This window comes from Belonocnema kinseyi, chromosome 3 (genome assembly GCF_010883055.1).
Source record: "Belonocnema kinseyi isolate 2016_QV_RU_SX_M_011 chromosome 3, B_treatae_v1, whole genome shotgun sequence".
In the NCBI taxonomy this organism is placed as follows: domain Eukaryota; kingdom Metazoa; phylum Arthropoda; class Insecta; order Hymenoptera; family Cynipidae; genus Belonocnema; species Belonocnema kinseyi.
Window position 1 is genome coordinate 16,972,174 of NC_046659.1, and position 5,224 is coordinate 16,977,397.

At 34.3% G+C, this 5,224-nt stretch overlaps 1 protein-coding gene and 1 long non-coding RNA gene across 4 annotated transcripts in view; both read right to left on the reverse strand.

Moving 5' to 3' along the window:
* The window catches only part of LOC117169313, a 76,606-nt gene that overhangs the window by 70,723 nt on the left and 659 nt on the right, over positions 1 to 5,224 (reverse strand). The window lies entirely within an intron of this gene.
* LOC117169314 lies at positions 224 to 943 on the reverse strand. The gene is made up of 3 exons (XR_004466648.1): positions 824 to 943; positions 642 to 686; positions 224 to 434 (listed from the first exon to the last, which is right to left on the reverse strand). It is a non-coding gene; the product is annotated as an uncharacterized LOC117169314 (long non-coding RNA).

Here is a 5,224-nt window from a genome sequence, read left to right on the forward strand (position 1 = left end):
CGACCTAAAAGGAGAGTATGTTGAAAAATAAAACCGACTTTGGCCAAAAAAACGTCTCCGTGTTTCATTTTTCAGGGACTTATCAGACTGCCTAGTAGGTTAATTGTGAACGCCGACCTCTTCTCTTAGGTATATTTGTAGACCAAGAAAAGCCACTTTTAGTTCGCAGGAGCGCTTTACGGCCACGCTTTCTCTTTTTTTGACTACCTACTTCCCTTACCTGCTGATTGTCGGACTCACTGTCTAAGTCCTGCGATGACTCAGAAAGCTGCTTTGATTTTCGAGTTCTCTTTCTGCCGCGTGAAGTCCCTGTTCCATCCTGCTCGCTGCCACTAATTTCTTCTCCCTCACCTTCATCAACGTCCTCATCCGATTTATGAGAACTCACTTCCTCGAGATAATACTCTGTTTCATTTTCGCTCAAATCCTCGTCACTTTCAGATAAAATAAAAATAATAACTTTTTATTAACGAATTCATTTTCGTACAAAATTATCATTTCTTTTCATCAATATGAGACAAATATTTACTTTTTTTCCTCAAACTTCTATACAATCAGGAAAACATTAACTTTTAATTTCAAAAATTCAGTTGGAAAATCATATTATTATACTTTTTTTTACAAATATATAGTTTCTTTACCTGATGCTCGAGAGGCCTTGCTTCACGATCAATCTCTGTCGATGGCTGTTTCCGGAGAGAAAATTTTATAAAATAAAGAAAACACAACATGTCAATCAAAGTTTACTCTTTCATCGCATAAAACCTACCTCAATTTTATTATTGGACGCAAGAAAAAAAATGTAAATAGGGAATTCACTTACGTTTCGTATTTCTCTTCAGATCATTTTTTGTAACGTTGTTACCCCACAGGGGTCTGTAAGGCACAAATCAAACTTGCAAACTGTCGCTTTTGGCGTCACTAACCGAACTGAGTCTTATCATGGGTCCAGCATGGACTAGGGTCTCTACCCCCCCCCCCCCCCCCCTCCTGGCCCGCTCCCCTAGCCTATACAGAAATGGCGCCACTTTCAACAACCCTCTAGGTACTTTTGCCCCCGTGGAGTAACTGAGGGTTAATTATACCTTACAGAATGATTGGTTAGACATTTCACACAGCATGAATAAGTCAGAATAATCATATTGCCTATTAGCAGCCCTATGCATCGCCCCCACTCTTTTTGTTCTCTTATGGCATATTCAGCTTACTGCACTGGTGCACAACAATTTCCACAAAAGCCGGTCGGAGTGAAAATGAAGAAGTAAGAAGGAGCGAACGGAGTGATCTTAGAGTACACCAGTGCAGGATAAACGAATGTGCTATTAGCGTCCGGAGAGGAATCGTTGTTCAAATAAATCCAATATATAGTGCTCCGATCAGGTAGGCCTGTTTTTGCATTGTTATGTGGTTATGTATTGCTAACAACGGGAATTATCCTATCGAAAGTGATTTCTATGAGAAAATTGTGTAAAACTGACAATTCAATTAAATAAATATATTTTTCATTAGAAAATACAAATTGACATCCAAAGTGTTAAATCTTGAAATGGAAAAAGTGAATTTTCAATGTAAAGTGGAACGGTTAAATTTTCAGTCAAAAAAATTAATTTTCAACCAAACTGATAAATCGAAAAAAAATTGTGAATCATCAACTGGAATAGTTGAATTGTCTACCTAACTAAAAGATGAATTTTTAACCAATAAGATTAATTTCATTCAAAAAAGACAAATTATCCGCAAAGTTCATAAATTAAAAATAAAGTTTAATTTTTAAGTAAAAAATTTCAATTTTCAACCGAATACTTGATTTTTCATCAAAAAATGCTAAAATTTCTACCAAAATAGAATAGTTTAATTTCTCACAAAAAATGTAATTCTTTTTAAAAAATCGCATTTTCAGAAAAATAGTTAAATTTTGCGTAAAAAAATTCCTCTTCATTAAAAGGAAAAACAAGTTTTCAATCAAATAGCCTATTCTTCAACAAAAAATTAATTTTTAAACAAAATGATGAAGCTTCAATTAAAAAAAACAACTAATTTCCAAGAAAGGAGTTTATTTTTCAACCAAATAAATAATATCTAACCCAAAAGATGAATTTTTAACTAAGATAATGAATATTTAACTGGGATACTTGAATTTTGAACCAAAAATACGAATTTTCAAATAAGGAAATTAACTTTTTGTAAACTCATTGTTTACCAAAATGTCGATTTTCTACCAAAAGGTCGATTTTTTAACAACATACGTAAATTGATCAACGAAATAAATAAATTTGTAATTTAAAAAAACAAATTTACATCCAAATTGTTGAATTTTGAACTAGAAAATGTCAATTTTCCACCCGAATTAGTTAAATTTTCAGTTTAAAAAATTGTTGTTTAACAAACAAGTTATATTTTTAAAAAGAGATCGATATTCAATTAAAATGGTGATCTTCCAACCACGAAATTAATGTCTAACAAAAAAGTTTAACTTTTAACCACAAGTGGTTGCATTTTCAAGAAAAAAGGGTAGATTCTTTACGAAAAATGTAACAAAAATTATAATTTATAAATATGGCTTAAGCTAATCTCAAGGTACCGCAGCCTGCCTGCCCTCTCGGCAATCTTTTCTCTTATTCAGCGCTGGGCTGGATCTCGAAGCGCTGTGGCTCTCAACCTACGCCTTCTGCAGTACGCTACAGTGGTACATTTAAATGGAATAATGTATGAACTCTGTCTTCTATTTCTCTATCATTAAAGAACTCCCTCCTTTCTTGTTCCGATCTCGTTAATTCGATCGCCCTCCCTCTCTTCGATTCTACCTCCATCAAACACTTTCTCGCCAACTCCCCTCCCTTTCCCTTCCTCAGCTTCGTCTCAAATTTCCATGCCCTGTTTCCTGCTCTAATACTTAACTTATCCCTTTGCGCTTCTTCTCTCACCATGTATCCCGGCGCCCTCCAGTCTGCCCCTAGTGTCCACCTTATATACCTTTCTTTCCATCCCCAAATCTCTGCTCCATAACCTAATACTGGCCATACCAGCGTATCAAATAACCACATTCTCCTTCTCCAATTTTTGTTAACCTTCTTTTTCCTATTCCCCATATCTGTTTCATTACCCCTGCTGCTTTTTATCCTTTCTCTTATATGATCTGTATGATCTCCATTCGTTTGCAAGATATATCCCAAATATTTATACTCTTTTACTTCTTCAAATTTTATTCCCTTCCATCTTCCTGTCCATTCTTTCTTCCTTCCCCCTGCTTTTCTAAACCTCATTATCTTTGTCTTTCCTATATTTACATTCAGCTTTTTTCCATCTATGAATTTCTCTAATCCTGTAATTAATCCCACCATCCCTTCTTCATCCTCTGCCATCAACACTATGTCTGCGTATGCCAGTGTATATATCTTTTCCTTACCTATTCGTTTCAAAGTGAATGTTATTTTTCCCCAACCTTAATAACTATCCTTTATTTAATTTATCATGTTCTAGTTCGAGTGTTGTCTCTATTATGTATTAAATGCTGTAAAAAATAAAATTGTGATTTGAAAATAGCGCCAAATCGTACCAATCAAAACTCATAAAAGTTTAACTAGTTCCGGTACAGCGGCGCTAATCAGATTTGGAGTACCCAGTGTCTCAACTCTCCCTTGAGGATTTCGAGAGAACAAAAATGAGTATCACGGCAAAATGTGATTGTTTTGACTATTAAGCAGCCCTATGCATCGACCGTGTGTATGCATGTATATATATATATATATATATATATATATATACACCTATTTTACGACCGTGATAGTTATTAAATTTCACTTTTTCATGCGGGTTTTCGAATGGTCTTTTAAAGAGGAATTTCCATAATTACCACAAATGCCTGTCAATTGCAGGGTTAGTAACGCAGAGGAATTTCCATAATTACCACAAATGCCTGTCAATTGCAGGGTTAATCAGTTACGCGTAACTCGAGTATTTTCTACGTATATTACGTTTTCGACGTAATTTACGTCGAAACCCGTCGAAACAGTAGAAAACTCCTGTATGTTTTGTTTTCAAGATGGCCGACTTGCAAAATCAGTGTCGCCAAGTACATAACCTCATTTTTGAAATATAATTATTAATAATTCTATAGAATGCGTTATAGTAATTTGAAATAATAATTATGCCCGGACCTAAAAGAAATCCCATTGAAGGATTTTTTTCAAGCGGAAGAAAGGACAGAAAATTTTCGCAGTTGTTTAATTTCTTCGATAATAATTATTAGGCATAATATTGTCTCCCTAATTACAACCTCAAACTGCTTTATCATTTATTTAAATTTAAAGAATTTTTAAATATTGGTATTTTGCGCGATATTTATTATTATTATTATTATTATTACACCATGAAGCCATTTCCCTTTCGGGGTAGGCGTGACTCACTCGGCCGGGGGAAGGAGTAGTGTGTGGATGGGATAGAGATTTTTCAGATTGATCCAGAATTCTCGTGCTATTTATGTAAATAACACGTTCGTTCCGCAACACTGCTCCGACCCAGGTTGCTGATCAATCTCTCTAGCAATCACCCCAAGCGAAGAACCTCACGAAGTCGTTATGTAAGGATCCCCACTTGGGTCCATTAATAGCCAAGGTCTTTGTTTCAGGCGTCGTTCACACTACTGACACTCTTTTTATTAACTATTTTCCGCCATACTTTCCTGTCCTGGCATACTTCTCTAATAAGTAATATAACACGAATAGATAAACATAAGACTCTGAAAATTTGTCTACAATTATAGATTATGTAGTATTGTGAATTACACTATCGCAAATCATGCACAAAGTAGCATTTTTTCCTTTCTCGACTTATATGAATTTGTAGGACAATTGGTTTAAGATTTTTTCTGTAGGCCTATTCCCTCGATAAATTTATTTTACAATTTACTGCAAAGAATAGTTGAAAAGCGAACACTACAACCACGCCCCACATAAAGAAAAAATAGGTATTTTCACTTCAATTAACAGCCAACTTCGCATCGTAGATTGCTGAGGAGAAAACAAGGGACCAAATGTATGGAACGAAATTTTATTTCTGTCAAATATTTGTAATTAATAATCATTATGATAATTTTATTATTTTTCTAAATAATAATTAAAAACTAAAGAGGTAATATACGGTAATATTCCTCTTTAAAAACCCTTTTGAAAAACTCATAAAAAATGAAATTAAATGAAAGTATCAAGCTCGTAAAAAAGTTATT